Consider the following 23780-nt stretch of genomic DNA (forward strand, 5'->3'; position numbering starts at 1 on the left):
GGCAGTAGCGATTGGTCCTCTTCTTAGGGGGCGGAGTCAATGCGGCAACGTGCAAGTCGGGTTGAGGAGACAGACCACGCGAAGACAAACATGGCCGCCGGGAAAAAAATGACACCCGGTCACGACCAAAGACTCACGGTGAAGACACGGTAAATAGCGGTTCTTTGAAGGGGGTACATTGGCCTGCGGGGACAAATCTTTTCACCTGCGCCTGCGGGCGGTGAAAACTTTTTTCCCCGTGTCTGCGGCGATTTGAGTATAGAGTCTCTGAAGCCCGCAGCCAAACCGCAGGCTCCCCGTGGCTCACTGCGGGGTTCTCTCCCCGTGTCATTCTCTAATTCACACTGTGAAGAGTATGCAGACATCTTTTACCCGGAAAAAGGCGTTGAGTTAGCACAACTTTGAAACTTTTGAGCAGTCAAAGTTTTAACCTTTAATTCGATTTTTGACAGTTTTTAACATTTAGATCATATTTTAATTTTTTTTTAATTGACTTCTTTTGAAATAGAGCTGGATCCACATAATGTATTTCTAACAGCTAGAAGAAAGATAGCTCATTAATATAGCAATTAGGACAAGTGAAGTAATTAAAGTATAAAATTAGAAATTCCTGGTAACAGCAAGTCCTGATCGAAAGTACAATAAGTAAAAGCAGCATCTTAAAATAGATTCTCACTTTGGCTGCAAAAGAATAGGAAAAAAATCTATAGCTTTAGTGATTAGCATAATATACTTGTAAATTTACTTTTCATAAAGAGAATGAATACATTAATTTTTATTTTTAATGCTAACTTCTGATGAGAAAGTCAAAGCAACATAAAGTTAAGTTACTAAGATGTCATTTGCACAACCTAGATTAGAGGATGTTATAGTTACAGTGCAAATGAAGAAACTGTGTTATGGCAAGTGATGACTACTGCAGCTAACATAGTCTGAAGGCCTGTTTGTACTATGATTTTCCATTTTACCTTCTAAGTTTCTTTAAGTCCCTTTTGCAAAGTTCTCCCCACTTTCCCTTTAACCAGTGTTTTCCCATAGATCTGAAGCAATCTACTCCATGAAGCTAATTAGTAACAGATTCAAAACAAATTTAAGAAAACATTTCTTTCGTCAGCACGCAACTAAGATGGAGAATTTGTTGGCAAAGGAACTCTTTATTGGAGTGGGCTAAGGACATACTACCAAGTTCTTTAAAAATTGTGCACACAGTTGGGCAGGCAAGGGTTATTTATGTGCATGCTGAGCTAAATTGGCATTAAGTACCAATAACTGGCGTCAACAAACATTATTTGGCACTCTTATAGTTATTCCAGTGATTGATTTCCTTGTCTAATATATTTTCTGTGGTGTATAACTCCATGGGGAGTGGGGGGATCGGAGGAGCATGGGCAGGTCAGGGGCATGCCAAGAAATTAGGTGTTAAGTTATGACATACTGTCAATTACACTGATAACTCCCGGTATTTTGGTGTGAGCATAAATTCTCTTGCCTAGGATTAGGCCCCAAAATGTGGACTTACACTAGTATTCTATAATGGCAACCATGTGTAATATTGTTGTTATAGAATTGGCACTTAGGCCCAGATTCTATAAACGGTGTCTGAAGTTAGGTGCCTAGATTGGGTATGCCTAGCCGACATAGTTGTCTAACTTAATCAGACTTAAATGGCGCCTTTTATTTAAAAACGCCATAAAAAACCAATTAAAAATTAATTAGCTGGTAGGTGCCCAATTCGGTGGGCACCTATGATTTTGAGGTAGGCCTCTGCTCCTACAAGAAAGTAGCCATGGTTAGGGGTAAATTCTGGGTGTATTTTAGGTATGGTTTTTGACAGGCACCAGTAGGCCAAGAAAATCCTGTCAAAAATGGAAAGCACCTAAGGTTTCAATGCCTTTGGTGCCTAATACCACTTAGGCTTCACTGGGCACAGTTCTATAAACGATGCCTAGCAGATGATTGACAATTGCGCTCCTTGACACCTAGAGATTAGGCACCATTTATAGAATCAGGGCCTTAGTGCCTAAATTTTATTGCCCTGAGCTGAAAGAGCCCACAAAGGACAGTTATATAACTGGGCACCTCCATGTCTACTTTTGTCTCAAAGAACTATACAGAGCAGCTTACAAAGAATAAAAACAAGTATTACATAAACCCCCAAATCATGCCACGCCTTATAACTTTGCCAACAGTCATCCTCCTACATTGAAATGCATCTGTCGTGGGGTAAGAGCCTAGTCTACAGTATAATGGCATCTCTTATAGAATACTCACATAATTCGGTATTAGCACCTTACACTTACTTACACACAGTTACACCGCAGTCACGCAGATGTAACAGAGACACACATAACTCACACTATTCTGTAGGTGATGCATGTTAAGTGGGAGCCCAGCTCATTGCCTGCCCATGTTCTTCCCTATTTGTTCTTTTCTATCCGAATAATGTAGTTCTTCCCCATTTTTCCTTTCATCCCAGTTCTAGTCTCTTTATTTTTTTTTATAGTTTGTGTAGGTCTGTGCTTCATTCATTTGATTATTTATATATTTTTATGCATCCCCTTTTGTTTTAAATATGTAAACCGCCTTGAAACCCGATTAGTATATCAAATTCTTAATAAACTTGTATAAGGTCCCTTGCATTTACACACCATCCCCAGGATTCTATATAATATAGTAACTTAGTAAATGAATGATGGCAGTCTGCCTATTAGTTATACTCATAAAAAATACATAATTAAATTAATCTCTTCTTTGATATTTCTGAGTCATAGTATGTAAAGTCCACCTGGTATTGTCCTAGGTTCCAAATGCTGAAGTTGCATTCCAAGCTCTCTCCAGCCTATTCAACCATCCTGTTTGCAGTATATCTACCATAAAGTCTTGCCAGTAACATCCTCATGTTCCAAGTTAGTGGAGTTCCCATTGATGCCCTCCCCAACCCATCCTACACCATATCACCACATATGGTACACAGCCTGTGCAAATCTGTCCATTACCGGCCTTAGGGCTAAATTCACTAAGCCCACGGATCTGATCCGTGAGCGATCCGATCTGTGGGGCTGATTCATGAAGCGTCCTCATGCAAATGAGGGCAATCGGAGTCATGCCCCCAAGCGACCGCAGGGATCGATGAAGAACGATCCCGATGCATGCACAGACCATCTTCCTTGCCTGTAGATGGTCTGCGCATGCTTACAGAGCTTGAAACTTTTTTACTTCGCGAGCCTGTGGTTTTAACCCACTTTAAGCCAGGCTCACACTGCAGGGAAGGGCAGGAGCGTCGGGGCAGAGAGCAGGGTGGCAAGAGGCGAGTCGGGGCAGAGAGCAGGACGGCGAGTTGGGGCAGAGAGCAGGGCGGCAAGAGGAAAGTAGGGGCAGAGAGCAGGGCAGTCGGTGTTCCTTAACTTGTTTAATGAATCGCTGCCTTCCTACATTTGCATGTCATTTCCCTCATTTGCATGCGCGGATCGGATCGGAGGTTGATTGACACCAAGGTTAGTGAATCGGGTCGGAGGAAAATCGGGTGGGTTCACTAAGCCCACCAAAAACGATTGGTGGGCTTAGTGAATCTAGCCCCTAGAAGTTCTTTAAGTTCTTTAGTTTCTCTATATAGGTCACCCAAAGTTAGGTGTGGAAATTTGTGCAGGAATATATGATCCACACACAAACTAATAAGTTAATGAGCCATTAACAATCAATTATTGGTGTTACTTAATAATAATAATAATAATAACTTAATTTTTCTATACCGCCAATACCCCAAAAGTTCTAGGTGGTTTGCCTTGAATTTTAATCAACTTGTTATTCCATATGGGTACATGTAGCTTGGTATCCCATGGTGTGTTAAAAAATTTCTCAACTTTCTTCACAGCTAGTGACGTGCTGCAAAGCAGAACATCTTTATCAGATACAATTTTGTTTGATGAAAATGGAAAAAGATGTAGAGGATAATTGTTCAATATCATTAATTGCACATTGTCACACCCGCGCTCCTGAGATGTGCAGCGAGCCCACGGAATCATGACAAAACTTCTGGCCTGGCATGTCCCTTACAACCAAGGAACCATTCAGGACTTATCTGGCTGGCTAACAGCCTAACAGAATCATGCATGTAATGAGTCTTAGGGCTCCTTTTACAAAGCTGTGCTAGCGGGGTTAACACGTGTGACTTTTCATCAAGCGCTAACCCCCGTACTGGCCAAAAACTACCACCTGCTCAAGAGGAGGCGGTAGTGGCTAGCACAGCTGGTGGTTTAACGCGCGCTATTACGCACGTTAAACCGCTAGCATGGCTTGATAAAGGAGCCCTTAGAAATGGCAAAAAAACCCACAATAGCTTTATTACAGCCACTAGCCAAATAACCCATAATACAGGCTTCAGCCTTGAAGTTTCAAAAAAACAACAAAAAAAAAAAACCCACTTATTCCATGAAATCATATATTTCTCAAACAGAAAAAAAACCCAAAATCAAAATTTCCAAGTTTGTCAGTAATGGCTTAAACACAGTCACCTGCTTCTGGACTTTAATAGTAGATTATCACCCAGTCCTCTTCACCAGAACAGATAGCTGAGTGAATATTGCAAGCCTAAAGTATATAAACTGTTAAAAATTATTGACCAGATAATGAAAAGAGAGAAAAAAAAAACTGGGCAGCATAGCATGCAGGAATATTACATTGCTTCACTTTAGCATAATCTTTCCTTAAATAAGATGTTTCTTTATAAGCAGAACCTGTGCTCTGAAACACAGGCACTGTAAGGAAAAAAACTTATAATAGCCCAGCAAGTTTAATTCAGAGCCAATGTTCTGGTTAAGTGCAGAGATTCTAAGGACTTTTCCTTCTGAAACGTTGCTGTAGCAACTACACACAGCTGTGAGAGAGGAACGTGATTGCCTAGCCTGGCTGCTAGCAGGGAAAAACATACAAACATTTGTTTGAATCAAAATCAATGCTTTAAGGCAACATTCAAAGTCCAGAATTCTAGGAGAGGAAAACTAAACTCCCCTCAAAGAAAAAACCCCACATCCACAAGCAGGTACAGTTCAAATGCACAGCTTAACATGCAGCTCAGCGTCTGCAGGCAGAAAACAAAGCACATACGATTCACTGCACTTCCATGTCCACAGGAAAAGTTTCAGCTCCTACAAGACTCTCCTGGATGTCCATTGCTTCTCCTTGGTCCTGCTCACAAATTCCAGAGGGAGAAAACATCTCCTCTGCCTCTGTCATATGCCAATCTGTTTCACCAGCCTCTTCTGGCTGGTCAGAGTATCTCACTCTCTTCCTGGCTCTAGTCAGTTCCAGCTGTAGTCTCTGCTTGCCTCTCTCCCCTTATTACTCTGGACTAGTGCTGCCTGATTCAGGAAAAAAATTTTGATTCGATTCGATTCAGCCTATTGAATCAATTTTTCGATTCAATTTTCCTGCCCAATTGGGTGGTTTTGTTGTGAGGTTTTTTAACATCCTGGTGGGTTTATTTTATAACTTCTTCATCCCCTTTGCCTTCTCCTAGCAACACTGGCGCTGTGGTGTAAAAAACAAAAAAGACTTTTCCTCTCTCTGTTAAATCCTAGGTCACATTTGCGGTCTAACACCAGCTCTGGCAGGATACACGTTTCAAATTTGACATATTGTAATCACAAAACAGAAAATAAAATTATTTTTTCTACCTTTTGTTGGTCCCGGGCTCTGGTTGTCTTCTGATAACTTGCTTTCCAGGGTCTCCTTCTTTCTTCTTTCTCCGTGCTGACCATCCATCTGCCATCTCTGTCCTCCCCTTCCATTTCCCTTCCATCCCCCGGAGGTCTTGCATCTTTCCTTTTTTTCATCTCCATCCACTGATCCACCTTTTCTCAACTACCCTTTCATCCAGCATATCTCCCTCCTTCCCCACCACCCCAGGTTCCACCATCTCTCCTTTTCTTTTCCCAACTACCCTCCTATCCATTATCTCTATCCCCCCTCCACACCATCCCTTGTGTCCAACTTCTCTCCCTTTCTGTTCCTTCCCTCCCTAAATCCCATTGCCCATCATCTCTCTCCCTCTCCTCTATTTTTAGACCCATTATTTCTTCCCCCCCCCAATGTCCGGCATATGCACGTCTCTTTGAAGCCCCCCTTCCGTCCCTCCCTCCCTCCATATACTTCTACACCAGGGCCCATTCCCCTGAAGGCCTGTCCCCGCCCTGAAGGCCTGCACCCCCCCCTGAAGGCCTACACCCCACCCCTGAAGACCTGCCTATTTACCCTGAAGGCCTGCACCCAAGGCCTGCCTATTCCCCCTGAAGGCCTGCATAAGAACATAAGTAATGCTTCTGCTGGGTCAGACCAGAGGTCCATCATGCCCAGCAGTCAGCTCATGCGGCAGCCAATCAGGTCCAGGACCTGTATATAAATCCTCTATCTATACCTTTCTATCCCCTTTTCCTTCAGGAAATCATCCAATCCCTTCTTGAACCCCAAAACCGTACTCTGTCCTATCACGCCCTCTGGAAGCACATTTCAGGTGTCCACACCCTCTGGGTGAAAAAGAACTTCCTAGCATTGGTTCTGAATCTGTCCCCTTTTAATTTTTCCGAATGCCCTCTCGTTCTTGTAGTTTTCGAAAGTTTGACGAATCTGTCCCTCTCCACTTTCTCTATGCCCTTCATGATCTTGTAAGTCTCTATCATATCCCAAGTCTCTGCTTCTCCAGGGAAAAGAGCCCCAGTTTCTCCAATCTTTTAGCGTATGAAAGGTTTTCCATACCTTTTATCAAGCGTATTGTTCTTTTCTAAACCCTCTCGAGTATCACCATATCCTTCTTTAGGTACAGCGACCAATATTGGGCACAGTACTCCAGATGCGGGCGCACCATCGCCCGATACAACGTCAATATAACTTCTTTTGTTCTGGTTGTAATACCCTTCTTGATTATACCTAGCATTCTATTCACTTTCTATGCGCTTTCTATTCGCTTTCTATGCGCACTGTGCCAATGGCTTCATTATCTTGTCCACAATTACCCCCAAGTCCCTTTCTTGGGTACTCTCACTCAATGACAGCCCTCCCATCGTGTAGCTGTACCTCGGGTTTCTCTACATTAAACTTCATCTGCCATTTCGTCACCCACTCCCCTAGTTTGTTCAGGTCCCTTTGTAAATTTTTGCAGTCTTCTATAGTCCTAGTCCCTGACGTCAGAGGAGGGGCAGGACCATGGCAGAGAGAAGGCAACTCGGAAGACCTGATCGCAGCTTGCAAACATCGCTAGCACTAGCGATCTTATGCAGGCTAATTAAATGAGATAAATTGATGCCGGGAGGCCAGGGGGAAGCCGGACAGAAGCACTCCCCACTCGCCCTCTAAAGCAGGAGCGGCAGCAGTCGGCCAGCAAGAGGCAGCGCTGCCGATCCTGCTTAAGGGGGCGAGGGGGGGAGGTTCAGACGCCGAATTGGGAGGCCAATTTTTTGGGCTTTTGAATCGATTCGAATCGTGAATCGGGCAGCACTACTCTGGACTGCCTCACTTTAAGCTGTGGAGAGACACACCCCCTGAGCCTGGTCCATTTGTCTGCATACAGGTTTCTTTCCAGCCCTGGCTCTTAAAGGACAGGCTGCTGGAAAGGAAGTACAGTCAAACCTTGGTTTGCGAGCATAATTCCTTCCAGAAGCATGCTTGTAATCCAAAGCACTCGTATATCAAGCAAATTTCCCCAAAGGAAATAATGGAAACTCAGACGATTCATTCCACAACCCAAAAACTTTAATACAAAATATTATATGTACTTGTATTGCAAAACCTCGCTCATTTAGAGCAGTCACTACACTCCTGCAGTGTCAGAGAGAGAAGAAACATCAGCTCAGTTGTGATGATGTGATGCGTGTATACTATATGTACTCGTATTGCAAGACTTTGCTCGTTTAGAACAGACACTTCACTCTTGCAGTATCAGAGAGAGAAGAACTATTGGCTCAGTTGTATGTATACTATAGGTACTTGTATTGCAAGACATTGCTTGTATATAAAGTTAAAATTTAATAAAATGTTTTGCTTGTCTTGCAAAACACTTGCAAACCAAGTTACTTGCAATCCAAGGTTTTACTGTAATCTCCTGGCAGTGTCAGGGACAGGTTTAAACTGGGTAAAGCTTTCTGGCTGTCCTTTTCCTGCCATTCCTCATCTGATGCAATCTCTCTGTCTAAGTAGCAGTCAGCTAATTCTGTAATCTGAGTTTCAACTTGATCAGCTCTCCTGCATCGGGGTTTAGTGAATTTCCTCCCCATCTTTGAGACAAAACCAGAAATGGAATTGGGTTTGCCACAGCATGTAACCGATCAGGACAATCATCTATATTTCCATTATCAACAAACCATCTATAAGATTGTTTTACAATATGCGCTGTGTGATATTCCAAAAAGCTAGGAAAATTAACTCCTCCAGATGACTTATTAGCTTTTAGTTTTTTGATGGCGATACGTGGTGGCTTATTGTTCCAAAGAAAAGTCCTTTTGAGGACAGATCCGGAGGTCCGGCAGCTTTTTCAAACCCGGGTTTTGATAAGCTTCCCGACATAATCGCATTGGGAAGGGACATCTGCGCATGTGCGGACACAACGCATGGTGACATCATGTGCATGCACGCACATGAGGGGGCAGAACTGGACAGTCCTCGGGGCATGGCCATGGGTCCGGGTTTTTCTGAATGGAAATCTTGTAATCCTATCGAAGAGATCTCCTAGATCTAGTATCTTGTTATTATCTTTGCTGGTGAATTTTGGAAAATTGTCTGTCCTCCTCATTAGCGCTTGCTGGATGGCTTCTGAGTTGCCATATTATTGCTCAAGCCTCTCCCACATTTCTTGCAGGCCTTGAGCGCCATCACGTTTATCATGCTATGTTTGCTAATACTCGTACTATGTTTACCATGTATAATACTATCGGCCTCTTTTACAAAGCCGCGCTAATGGCCCCGAAGCCCACAAAGATTTAAAGGGCTTCGGGGCTGTTGCCGCACGGCAGCCGCTAGCGCGGCTTTGTAAAAGAGGCCATATGTGTTTTTAATATATTTTTTAATCTCATTTATTGTTTTACCACTTATTTTGTTTTATTTTATCATTCAAATTTCATTTAAATTTCCCCAGAATTTTATTGCTTCAACGGTTCTCCCTCTGCATCTATTCTTATCTCCCCTCTTTTTTCAACCTTTCAAAGTCCTTTAGATCATTGTAGTCTTATTGGAATGTTTATTTTCTTATTTTTCTCATTTATTCTCTATTTTATTTCTTCATTACTCTACTGTCATTTTTCCAGGTACTTTAGTTAGATTGTGAGCCTTCGGGACAGTAAGGGAATTTCTAAGTACCTATTTTACTTATAATTTTAATGCACCCTATTGTCTATTTTTTCTGTAAACCGCTTAGAATCCTAACGGTGTTTAGCGGTATATAAGAAATACATTACATATGTCTGCCATGCAATGTTTACCATGCTAAGCTTGTATATACAATACAAGGTCTGCCATGCTATGCTAGCTACGCTTGTAATACCATGTTTATCATGCTATGTTTGTATATATGACTATGTTTGCCATCCTAAGTTATAAGAAGGGGGCTAGCCTCGAAATAAGACAAAGCAGCAAAAAGTGAGGCCCAAGAGATGTCTAAACCAACCAATAATCACATATACATTTATTACCAGTTTCACGGATCCACCTTTATTTGAGGCAGCCAGTGAAAAACTTTCAGAAGGCTTTTGGGTTTTCTCCCCGACGCAGTGAGTGGATCCACGAAATGGGAGCCCCAATGGAAGCTTTGTATAGCAGCCAGTGCCAGAAGGAACTATCTTTTGAAGATAAGTGGGGCTGTTTAAATGCAATATGGTGTTCAATGCATAATATATATTTGTTAGCATCGCCCGATGCTTTCATGAGTTAACTATTTGGATTACAAGAACCATCTCCTGACCATTCAGTGACTCATTATTCTCCTGGAAAAACGATCTTTGTGATCCCTTTGTTTCACTGTTTTACCACCTGTTTATATGTAACACTATGGTGAATGTTGGTTTTGTTGCCAAGAGTATGTGAGAAAATCAGTTGGCAAGTGGAGTTTTTTCTGCCAATGACTAAAGATGAGTCATCCTGTTTGAGGTTCTCCTTGCTGGTTTCCATAAGGTTTACCTCTTTCAAAACCTGAGGCTTTTTCTCTACTTGTATTGAATGTATAGTGCAGTGAGGGGTTCTGTGGTGATTGGATAGTGTGTGGGGGTTATAGTGCGATTGTACATCTAATCTGTTCTAGGTGTGAGTGTGGGTTATGAGTAATGCAAGAAAAAAACTGGATATAGCCCAATACAGAGGATTTCTTAGCTACAATATAATGCTGCTGATGAGATGTTATTTATATATTTAAAAATTTATATACCGCATACAACTATGCGGTTTCCAAATCACATACATAAAATCTAGTTTCCCTACGATTTCCACATATAATGTAGACATGTCTGGACAACATCTTAGACATCCCCCCAATATAAAATATCAAAAATCAAGGCAAAACCTCATACACATCAAATCAAATGATCAATTCGAGGTAGATAGCCACACCAATTCACATTAGCATGCAAAGCAAGTCTAATATGCCATCAATTCAGAAATACAACATGCTTTAAATCATACATTACTGACAGGGAAATCTAAAGAGGATGTTCCATTTATTACTTAAGCTACAACACTATACTACTGTACTATACTATTGTGACTAATTGATCCTCAGTTGGCTCTCAAGATTTCTTCATGTGTTCACCACAATAGCCATTATCTTTTTATCTTATAAATTATGTCTTCATTTTTTTAACAGAGCCACTTATCTGTTTTGAACCGTTGTGAGGATTGCCTCTCCTGACAAACCCATGTTTCGATTTTACTTCCTCAAGGTCAAGGCTCCTCTAGCAGTATTTATTATTTCTTTTTCTCACCGAGTCCTCTTCCTTTCACGGGGTTCTTCACCTCACTCAATGATGCTCTTCAGGGTTCTCTTAGAGAGCCAGCTGAGGATCAACTAGTCAGAATAGAAGGACATTAGGGAATATATATGGTATTTATAGTGCCGATGAGATGTCATTAGAAAATATGGTGTTTAGTGCTGCTGAGAAAGAAAGGGATCCCCGAGTATAAGATCCAAAGTCAGATCAAAACTGTGCTGAACTTCATTCTAGAACTGGAGGGTACAGGCTAATGAAAATTACGTGCTTCCAAATACTTCTGAAAATATTTAGTAAACACAACCTCCAACAAAGGAATATTTGCAGTGAGACTACAGTTACAACATTGTACAAGGTCTACATAATGAGATACAAGAACAGGAAATTGACTGAATTATATGTTGAGGCCTTTTTCTGAATCTGTGTTGTAAAGTTAGCTAGGATATCCTGAATTGTGATCATGATAATTTAATTTAGTGCAGATTGGTAATATATTGCTTCTCTAGCTTTTGAGGGGCTATGTTAATATTTGATTGTACTGTAACTGAAAATGTTTTTATGTATCCTGTCTTGAATTGTGAATGTTTTACTGTTAACCGCTTAGAAATAAGCGGTCTAGAAATTTTAGAAATAAAATAAATAAATATATATTCTATGACCCTGTATTCAGTCAGCCAGTGTGACATGGACAGACACCAGCAACCAGCCTAACAACCAGTTTCATAGGTTTTTGAGCAGTTCCACAAAACATGAATCCAGCACAAAAGAGCCCCTCCTAAATTTTGTTGTGAAATTTTTCGCTTCAGGAAGCATTGCTCCACTAAATGACTTTCAAGTGCAGTTCTTGTGAACTGCCTGATCCTTACTTTCCTCTGACAGGAACTCTGTGAGTTTGTTTGGCTCATCTCTAGCTCTTAGTAATTAATAGCTCCATATTTACTTGTCTTGCTAATGCCCCTAATCAGGGAAGCTTAAGGAATTGTCTAGTTTAAATTCAGAGTCCTTGCCCAAATTATTTGCAATTATGAACAATTCTCTAGTTCCATTTAGGCTATTCACTGTCTGTTGAATGTAGTAAATCTTTTAGGCTCTTTGCAGATTGCTCTTATAAATTTTGATTTTCCTTAGACCACAATGAGCCATAAGTGCACCAGTTTCCTACATTCTGTTGTTAATTTAGCAAAACTATCTGTAAACCAAGCAGTTGATTTCCTTCATGGATAATTCCTCAATTTCAATAGAGCTACTTATTTCAGCGATGTAATAATTGAAGTGTTCCACATAGTTGCCATCTCATTCACAACCCCATTAACATCAAGCTTTAACTGTTATGACAGATTCAGAAAATTTCACTTGGACGTTGTGTACCAAAATATAATCATCTTAGTCAACAGAGTCGAATCTGAACTCTAACATAAAATGGTCAGATAATGCTACATTGGGTAACTGAAAAGTCACCTTGCCGTGTTACTAAATTAAATTCAGAGCAGGGATTCTCAACTCAGTGGGGCACACCTAATTAATCTGGTTTTCAGAATACCAACGATGAATATGCATGAGATAAATTTGCATAGAATGGAGGTAGTGCATGCAGTGGATTGAGATCATAGGGAACTGGGTTCAGTCCCAACTCAGTCTCCTTGTGGCCCCGGGCAAGTCACTTAACCTTTCATTGCCCCAGGCATAAAACTGAGATTGCGAGTCCACTTGGGACAGAGAAAGTGCCTATATATAATGTGTACAGCACTGGGTGGGCCAGATTCTATAAAGGATGCCTACACTAGGTGCCCAAATCACAGATGCCAAACTAAAATCCGCATGCAACCCAAATTATTTTAATTAGCTGGAATGGCATGGTAATTGACTGCTCAGAAGTTGCTTAACATTGGCATTCCTAGCTGGTCTCTCTCATAGCGGCTTATCTGCTCATTATAGCAGTATTCACATATGCCTTATCCAGATGGTCATTATCAGTAAATAGACCCCTGATAAAGGCAAACACTTTTGGTGAAACATGGACCATGAAGGGTCTAACGCTGCAGCTCATCAGTTTTTTTTAAATCATTATTTTTATTTATCATCATTTTATTTTTATTTTATTAATCTAAACCAGCGGTCTCAAACTCATACACTTTGCAGGGCCACATTTCAGATTTGTAGGTACTTGGAGGGCCGCAGAAAAAAATAGTTATGGCCTCTTTTACAAAGCCACGCTAGTGGCTGCACTGCGCTATCGGCCTCGAAGCCCATAGAGATTTAAAAGGCTTCAGGGCTGTTGCAGCGCAACAGCTGCAAGCGCGGCTTTGTAAAAGAGGCTATTAATGTCTTATGAAAGAAATTACAACTTTTCATGAGGTAAAACTCGTTATAGTTTACAAAGCTTTCCTTAATTGCTTCTGATCATTTCAGCGGTGCAACATGCAGAAAGTGAAGTTTAGATAGTTTTTCACTTTCTCCATGTTGCGTTGCTTTCAGCTGTGTATAGCTGAAATGATCAGAAGCAATTAAGGAAAGATTTATAAACTATAAAGAGTTTTACCTCATGCAAAATTGTGATTTAGATTCTAAAGTATCAGCTGCAAGAGACAAGATTTTGGTGTAGTCCTCTAGGCTTTTTTGTAGAGGGGAGAATCAATATCCGACTTGTGCCTGGAAAACGTGTGCCTTAAATGTCTAGTGGTCACGTCTGCAACCGCCTTCAGCTCTCACCTCCTCCAGCACCGGGACACAACCAACATCTTACATCAAGCAGTCACCGCCGGGAGATGTGCTGAATTTCACAAGAGTTCACGAGATTACGTACACACCCACAATCTGCACTGCCTCCAATGGTTATCTTACATTCTGGAACATTGCCCGCCTCACTGCTGTAACCTCACCCAAGGGCTTTCCTGCGTCTGTACGCGATTGTCCTCTCCACTCCACCACACAATCGCGTACAGACGCAGGAAAGCACTTGCGTGAGGTTACAGCAGTGAGGTGGGCAACGTTTCAGAACAATGGTAACATGTCAAGGGCCTCAAAATAGTACCTGGTGGGCCACATGTGGCCCCCGGGCCGCGAGTTTGAGACCACTGATCTAAACTGTGTAAACCGAATTGAACCCTTATAGTCAAGAGATGATTCAGTCTATAAGTCTATGATTTAGGGCAACTTTTACGAAACCGTGTTAGCGGCTTTAGCGCACGTAACTTTTAATCATGCGCTAACCCCCGCGCTGGCCAAAAAACTACCACCTGCTCAAGAGGAGTTGGTAGCGGCTAGCGCTGCTGGCGGTTTAGCACACGCTATTACATGCATTAAATCGCTAATGCACCTTCGTAAAAAGAGCCCTTAGATTAAATTGAATTAGTTGAAGCCCATCTTACTGCTACAACGTCTGTCATCAGATTTCACCATTACCAGCTATTGTGGTACCATTTTGGACTTAGTTACTGACCATGTTGGGACAGCACTTGGAACTTTTTGGTTTACATTTTAGAGCTAGTGTTTTTTCTATTGCGAATTTTTACTGTTCCTTTTGCATTTATATACTCCTTTAAATGTGTGCATTGCTTATATTAAACATATTTTTATTATTTTCATGTGCTATTTATCTTTGTGCCTTTTTATCTGGGACCTGCTGGTTCAGTTACTCCACTATTCTGATGTTTTAGGACACTGGACTTTGTTTATGGTAATTGACTGCACCATTGAAGTTAATTGATAATTTATTCATTTTTTTTAGTTCAATAAGTTTTTATTGAAATTTTCATTATTGAAATTTTCATTTATTGAAATTTTCAATAATAATACAAGTAAACAATAATAATACAACAACAATATCTTGCAGGTGCACAGTAATAAGAGTGATCATAGGCAGGGTAAATATGTCTGAGTACATATTAATGATAATAAAACAGAAAATACAAAAGAGAATAATATCATTCTAGTATCCGATTCCAGACAGAGGAAAAGGTAGATAGAGTATTCAATTTTTCAGCAGTTACTTTCTCATATCTAGCGTAAAGACATATAGTATTCCACCAGTCAGTAGAATGCAAAGATGTAAAACCTTCCTATGGGTTAATATCATTTTTAGTGCAATTAACATGAGATATTTAAGAAGTCTAGCTTCCCCCGTATCTAATGAGCCAGCAGGAAAAATTCCAAACAGCATTTGAGAGAACAATAAGGTATCTGTAATAGGTATTATTTTACTTATCATGGACCATACTTCAGACCAGAAAGGTTTAAGAAGGGAGCAATTATAAAACATGTGGTCAAAAGTTCCTACTTCCGATTTACATGACCAGCATAGATTAGAGCCAGATTTTGGAAGTTTTGAAAGTTTGTAAGGTGTCCAGTATGCTTTATGATAGATAAAGAGGACCATTTGCTTGATTGGAGCCAATTTTAAAGAACTAAATGAGGAGAGCGTGGTGTTTTCCATAAGGAAAGAGTGGTATGAGTGTCATTTGCCTATATTTCATATAGATTTAGAGGTAGAGGAAATTTGAGATTCTTTATAGTTTTGTATCAGGCTGACGCCTCTCCATGTTTCTGTTGAAAAAGTGTGCAATATCGAGGGTATGGCTTTTGATGGTAAGGAATGTTTCATATATGTTATAATACAATGGCACAGCTGGATCCAGCAATAAGCCTAGTGGTTAGGAATATTATACGTTGATGATAATGTTGCGAAGTCCATTAACTGATCATCAGACATCAAATGATTAATGGACCAGATGCCTTCTTTGATTCAAGATTTCCATTCTAAATATTGGCCTTGTATTTTTAATTGAGGGTTGTTCCAGATAGGTGTAGTAGTAGTGGTATTCCACGGGGACTGAATGTGAGAGTCAATTTCTAAAAATGCTTCCTTGGTAGAGCATATGATGAGATTCAGGTTATGTTTAGCATTAGTAGGTAGAAGGGGAGAGAATCTCAAGTAAGGTTCTCCATATAGCTTATGTTTAAGTTTCAACCAGGTGGGTATGTCTTGAGAATGTGAAGTCTTCAGCCATTGGGAACCTTGCCTTGCTAGAAAAGCTATGTGATAATCATAAGTGCTGGGAAAATTGACACCGCCATTGTCTTTGGTACCTTTGAGCTTTTTCAATGAAATACAAGGAATTTTGTTGTTCCATAAGAATTTGGCCAGCATGGCATCAATCTTCTGATATGTCTTTAATGGTAGTAGGAATGGTATCATGGAAAGAATATAAGTGATCTTGGGAGCCAAAGTCATCTTTATGAAGTCAAGGCGGCCCCACCACGATAATTTTAATGGAGAGATTTAATGATACGCAGAATATGTTCAGGAATTGAAGTCTCTTATTTCTTCCAGAGAGTTACTAAATAGTACTCCCAAATATTTTAGTTTGTTTGGTGAGTATTTTAAGTTATGTGTTGCAATAATATCACTGCATGGAGATCCATTGAGAGTAATGACTTCAGTCTTATTAGAGTTGAGTTTATATCCAGAGACTAGGGCAATATCTTTAATTATTTTCAGTATGGGAGATAAAGAATCCAGAGTTGAATAGATCAAGACATCGTCAGCATATGCTAATACTTTTGACAAGTCTTCTAATTGAAACCCTGAGATTGCAGTATTAGAATGTATAGCAATTAACAGGGGCTCCAATGATACACTGAAGAGTAGGGGTGATAACAGACACTCCTCTCTGGTACCTCTCTCCGATCTGAAGGGCTCTGAAATTATTCCATTTATTCTTAACTTGGTTTGAAAGGTTGGAGTATAATGCTGAGATCATTGTTTAAAATGTTCAAGGAAACCAAACCATCTCATTACATGAAAAAGAAAGACCATTCTATGCGATCAAATGCTTTTTCCACATCTAGGGCTGTGGCTATCATTGGTGAAGATGATTGTTGAGCTTGGATAATAATGTGTGTAAAAAGCCTGGTATTATCCGAGGAGAGTCTGCCACACATGAAGCCATTCTGATCTCTGTTAATTATCTTGGGAAGGACAGTATTGATTCTCATCACAAGGTTTTTTTTCGTTTAGTTTGTCGTCCACATTTATTAAGGACAATGGTCTATAGTTCTGGACCTGTAGTGGATCTTTTTTAGGTTTTAGGAGAACAATGGTTAGTGTTTCCATAATCGATCCTTGGGCGATTCCAATCCGTGCTATTTCTTGAAAGTATTGAGTTAAGAAGGGTAGAATACATTCTTGAAATGCCATGTAAAATTCCACATTGAGACCATCAGGGCCTGGAGATTTTCTCTTCGCCATAGAAGTGAGCACTTCTGATATCTGTTCTTGGAGAATGGGAGTAATAAGGGCTTCTCCCTCTTGTATATTTAGAGTAGTATGTGGGAGGTCCTGAAGGAAGGGATCAAAGAATTGCGATGCCGGATTCTCAGATGGATATCATTTTTTATAATAGTTAGGAAGTGAGAGCAAATATCCATGGTGTTGAGTAGAGTAATCTCATTGTCATCTTTAATTGTAGGAATGGAAGTTTTCTCTGATCGTATCTTCAGATAGGTGGCTAATTGGTGACCACTCTCATTCATTTCTGAGTAGATGTCATGCAGATGACATGAAGATTTCTTTTGCAGCAGAGGTACTAAGATGAAGGTTGTATTCGTATCTTAATTTCTGCAGTTTAGAGAGGATTGTGGTATTAGAAAGGTCTGCCACATGAGCTAGTTCCGTGGTCTTTATTTGTTGTTCCAGGGAGTTTAATACTGCAGTATTTTTTTTCTTTGTTTTTGATTGATAAGCAATTATTTCTCCTCTTATGTATGCTTTAAAAGCATCTCAAGTGTTATGCCAGGAGGTATCAGTAGGATTATTTACTGCAAATAATTTTCTAATGCTTTTTGGTATAGAAGCTATAAATGTGCAGACTGTCAGTAATATAGAGTTGAATCTCCAGAAGCCACTATTATTTGTTATATCCATGTCATTGAAGGTGATCAGTATTGAGGCATGATCAGAGACTGATATAGGGTAAATTTCTGTCTTATCCAGTTTATCAGCCAGAACATAACTGGTCAGGAAGTAATCAACTCTTGAATAAGATGAGTGTGGTGGAGAATAAAAAGTATATTCTTTAATATCAGAATGCATGAGTCTCCAAGGATCTATTAATTTCAACTGAAATAAGTTTTGTAAATTATACCAAAATTTTGTTTTCTTGTATGAGACCGAGGATTTTCTTTCTTTTGTTGGATCTATAACCAGGTTAAAGTCTCCACCAATAATACAGGGGATATTTCCAAGTGATGTTATCTCTTCTGCTAGGGTATCAAAAAACACTGGGTCATCTATATTGATATATATATTGATGCATATATATTGATGATAGTCAAGGATACTGATTCAATAGACAAGATCGTTTTGACCCATCTGCCACAGGTGTCAGATGCATTAGAGAAGATTTTTATATGAGCGGTTTCTAATCAAAGTGAGAACCCCATTTTTTTCTCCTCCTAGGGCTGATGAAAAAGGGGTGGATAAGACCATTTTGGGGAGCATTTTAGAAACTCCACTACTGAGAGATGAGTTTCCTGAAATAGTACTACATCAGGGTGGTATTGTTCAGCATTACGTAGTAGTTTTTTCCGTTTGATGGGGTTATTAAACCCTTTTACATTAAGGGAAAAACAGGTCAGTGGCATGAAAAGATGAGTAAAACAATACAGAACCAAGTGTAACCAGAATAATAGGAAGACTCTCTAGATAACACTAATACCCCTCTCTCAACGGTGAATAATATATAAATATTGTAATATATAATATCTATCAGCCAATTCGACATTGGAATAAACAGTACATAGTTGATAAACTTTGCATTCACATATATAATCTGATAGTACATATTAGAGTTGAGAACAGCCAATATATATCCCAAGCATCGCAAGTGCACAATACATTTATCTCTATAGAGCACAACAGGAAACTGCAGCGGGGTTTATGCATGATGTGTTAACAGGTTAGTATATATAGAATAGGAGTAGTTATTAAATGTCATGTTTATATAATTCGGGCTATAGCTCTGTGGGTATAATAGACAAATGTCCATCCACTCATACTTCTCATAATTACCAGAGTCCACAAACAGGAAATGGTAGAGCCATCTCGAGATTGTCGTAGGATGATATCAGGAATAAAGAGGTTCAGTAAAACATTCATGTAGGAGATATCGGGATACTAGAAATAAGAGCCTTACTCTAAATGAGAGGGGTCAAAATGACTTGAAACTCCAAAAACCAGACCTGCTCTCTATTCTCCAGACACCTGAAGGGTTTCAGGCTAACTGAGCCCCTTATACCAAATGTTTGGTTAGAAATTATAAACAGAGTGTTACATCAGTAAGTGGGAACTCGTGTGGAAGGTTTTATCCGAGTTCACCAGGGTTCACCACCACCAAATTCACCAACGTGCTTGGCAGATATTACCCACTCACATCATTTTAAAACACTCCATGGGCTAATCTAAAAATCTGTAATTCATAGTGCAAAAGTTTTTTTTTTAATTGTTTTTTTCTTTTTCTCTTTAGACTATAAAGTGAATGCAAAAATTGTTATCAATCGCCCAAAACCCTGGAGTCTATATAGTGTGGAGAATTAAATTTAAATAGGATTGAAATAAATAAATCAACAATGCTTTTAAATGACATTGGTGAAAAAGCTCCTGAGAAATATAAAGCCTGGTGAATTTTAAACCCTTAATAAAATGGTTGAAAAACAGGAACTTATCTGCAAAGAAAGGATCAAATGACTGGAGGCCAATTCTAGAACTCAAGTCAGTCAATGTGGCCCTGAAAGTGCTGCACTTCCACATGGAGACTGTTCAGTCAGTCATATGAGCCCTTAGGGGAAGCTTCCCTTCTGGATCTTAAAGTCAGGAGAGTGTTCTTGGTGGTGATTATGTCAGCAAAGACTCTGAGTTGCATGTTCTTTCTTGCAGGGAGCCGTTCCTCAAAATTATGGAAACAGGGTTTTCCTTATGCATGGTTCTGTCCTTTTTGCCAAAAGTTGTCTTGGTCTTCCACATTAATCAGGAAGTCCGCTTGCCTTACACTCAACAGGTTCAAAGAAAAAGCACAGGGCGTTGCATTTGCTGGATATTAAACGGACTCTCCTCCGGTACTTCAATGTTACCAATGAGTTTCATTTCTCAGATCACCTCTTTGTTTTGACCAGTCATGCCATTAAAGAGAGGCCAGCAAATAATTCAAAATGCTGCAATTAAATTAATAACTAAAACTAGGAAATATGACCATGTAAGCCCCCTGCTTCGGAAACCCATTTCTTACAAAATCTCATTAATAATGTTTAAAATGATTCATTCCAAATCACCCCAATTTATTGACAAATATCTTATTCCATATGAGTCATCCTAGATCCTTAGATCGTCTGATCGTAAATTACTTACGGTTCCTTCCCTTCGAATAATAATAGGAACAAAAAGGCACAACATTTTCTCAGTTGTGGCCCCACAACTTTGGAATACTTTACCAACTCCTGTAAGGGAGGAGACCAACCTTGAGCATTTCAAAGGCTTACTTAAGAGTCATCTATTCAAAAAAGCGTTCAACACTTGATTTAATTATTCATATTATTTTTCTTTTTCCTTCAAAGAAACAAGTAGCAATGTTCCCTTTCCTTTTGTTTTTTCCTTATGTGGCTTTCTTTCCTATCTAGTGATATAGATTGTAGTGATATAGATTTGTAGTTCCAACCCAATTTCCTTTTGTATCATGTTTGTCTGTCATATTTGTCACCCATTCAATATGCTATTTATCTGTTAATGTTTCCTTTAAATTGTATTTCCACTGTTAATGTCAATGGCGTTGTTTTTATTTTTATCATTTTTTTTTGTTTTCCCTTTTATATTTTACCTTGTAAACTCGCTTAGAAATTGGATAAGCGACTAAATCTAATTTTAATAAAAACTTGAAACCTGAAACTCTAAAGCCTTGATTTCCAGATGGATTAAGATGGTCATTTCATATGGATTGCGATAAGCAGCCGCTGATTGCATTGAAAGCTCACTCCACCAGAGGAGTTGCTACCTCATGGGCGGAGAATAGGGCAGTCTCACCCATGAAGATCTGTAGAGTGGCTACATGGTCTTCCCTCTGTACCTTTATCAGGTTCTATAGGGTGGACGTAGCAGCCAGGAAAGATGCCATTTTTGGGTCCTCCATTCTGAACGCAGGCTCAACAGGCCCGTTCTAGACTCTGGAGACGGTTTTGTACATCCCTACAATTCAGGACCATTAGACACGTTGCACTAGAAAGAAAGATTAGGTTCTTTTACCTCGATAATCTTCTTTCTTGTAGATGTGTCTAGTGGTCGTAAAACCCCACCCTTTATGTGGGCGTCGTATGTCTTCTGCCTTAAGAATCAGTCTGGAGCTAGACAGCTCTTTGTCTTCAAGTCTCTGCTGGATAGCGGGACATGCAAGTAGCTACTAGAGCTATGTAAAATTACTGCTGGTTGCTGAAGTTTTTCAAATGTGTTATAGCAGCTGCTTGAATGTTATAATGTTTATTTGTAATGGTTGTTACAGAGCAGAACAGAATCAAAACATACTGTCAGGGATTCTTCCCCTTTCCCTCCTTCAGGTTAAGTCTTTCATTATAGTGCTACTTGATTGCTTTTGTACAAACTAAGGAGGCAGCTCCCTGGGAAGGAGGCAGAGTTGAAAAGATGATTGCCAGTTTTCTGCAAGCAATTTGTGGGTTCACATGCAAAACTCTACAGTTCAGAACCACTAAACAAATCTACAAGAAAGAAGATTATCGAGGTAAGAACCTAATTTTTCTTTACTGAATGGGATCTCTCAGCAACAGTTTTCAGGCCAAGGGTCAACATACAATGCTGTTCTCACATGTAAATTAATTTGGAATAGTTTTAGCATGAATTATGCACTAATAAGTTCATAAAACGTGGCACATATCCAAGGTATCACAGTGAAAATGTATGCAAGCACTTTTCTTTGTTCCCTCTAAGCTAAGTGGGAATCCTTCATCTACAGTAGAGGGGGGGTGCTGTTTCATTATCACTTTTTCAATAGTGAGGGATGGATAAGTTCTGTAGGACTTCAGGGAACTCGCCTAATTGAAAAAACAATTCTGAAGCACCACCCCTGCTGGAGCAATGCAGTTGGAGGACACCTGCTTAGCATAGAGGCAACAATATTTGTGGTCTGCCTTATTTGCATGTCATTAACCCAGACAGCTAGTGTATGCAATAGAAACTGGGTTTGTGTTATGTTATGTCCTGCCGAATCCTCACAAATTAGAGTTCTAGGCCTGTATTTCTCAACTTGGTCCTGGAGTACCCCCTTGCCAGTCAGGTTTTCAAGATATCCACAATGAATATGCATGAAAGACGTTTGCATATAATGGAGGCAGTATATGCAAATCAAGTTTATGCAAATTAAATATGGATATCCTGAAAACATGACTGACAAGGGGGTACTCCAGGACCGAGTTGAGAAACACTGTTCTAGGCGGATTAAAAGCAGCATATCTTACACATTCATGGCCAACATCAGCACACTTTGGAGTACAAGATTCCCAGTCCATGATTATTTTTATTTGCTTAGATTACTTAATGCACTTTTGCTGGAAATTTATCTAAGTCTCAAATGGGGAGGAGGAAGGGGGAACCAACCATGAGGTGTTTGAACTTCAGATTCACAGATAAATTAGTTTGAATCACAAGCAACAACCCCAAAAGCCACTGTGCACATGCAGCAAAAAACATCTCCTAAGAGGCCATACCTGCTGAAGGGCAGGCTTATGAGCAGTTCGGTGAAAGCAATTAGCATCTGAATAGCTGCTATATGAGGATAACTGCAGTAAATTACAGGGTTTTACAGTAACAGCTGTTAAGTGAAGTACAACTTTGAAAGCTCCTTACAAAAATTTGAGAACTGTAATAGTAAAAAATAGTAACATAGCCATATGTGGTGCCCATAAAGATGCCATGCTCAGCTAATTTAAGCAAGGAAGGTTTGGATTTCAGATATGAATTGCAGTGGCAAGCACTCAGGGAAATTTGAGTTTAAAGTTACATTCTCAGATTATATTTTTAAAAGAGGAATATACTTAATGTTTATGTACAGATACAGTATGTCAACAAAGTGGTATACTAAATGGCTAATTCAAGCTATAGGAACACAGTAGGTAACGCAGGAATTATGATCAAAGGAAGAGGAAATCTACAGGAAACAGGATTGAATTGCCTGACAGAGTAGTATCATGGTTGGCAGCTCATTGAAAGCTACTCATATAACAAAGTCTCATCATCAGGACCCGTAGAGGGGCATAATAAAAAAAAACATCTACCGTATTTTCGCGGATATAACGCGCGCGTTATACGTGATTTTACGTACCGCGCATACCCCTCGCGCGTTATATGCCTGAGCGCGGTATAGAAAAGTTTTTAAACATAGTTCCCACCCCGCCCGACGCCCGATTCACCCCCCCAGCAGGACCGCTCGCACCCCCACCCCGAACGACCGCTCGCACGCGCTCGCACCCGCATCCACGATCGGAGCAAGAGGGAGCCCAAGCCCTCTTGCCCGGCCGACTCCCCGACGTCCGATACATCCCCCCCCCCGGCAGGACCACTCGCACCCCCACCCCGAAGGACCGCCGACTTCCCGACAATATCGGGCCAGGAGGGAGCCCAAACCCTCCTGGCCACGGCGACCCCCTACCCCCACCCCGCACTACATTACGGGCAGGAGGGATCCCAGGCCCTCCTGCCCTCGACGCAAACCCCCCTCCCTCCAACGACCGCCCCCCCAAGAACCTCCACCCGTCCCCCAGCCGACC

The sequence above is a fragment of the Geotrypetes seraphini genome, chromosome 3 (genome assembly GCF_902459505.1).
Source record: "Geotrypetes seraphini chromosome 3, aGeoSer1.1, whole genome shotgun sequence".
NCBI classification, from domain to species: Eukaryota; Metazoa; Chordata; class Amphibia; order Gymnophiona; family Dermophiidae; genus Geotrypetes; species Geotrypetes seraphini.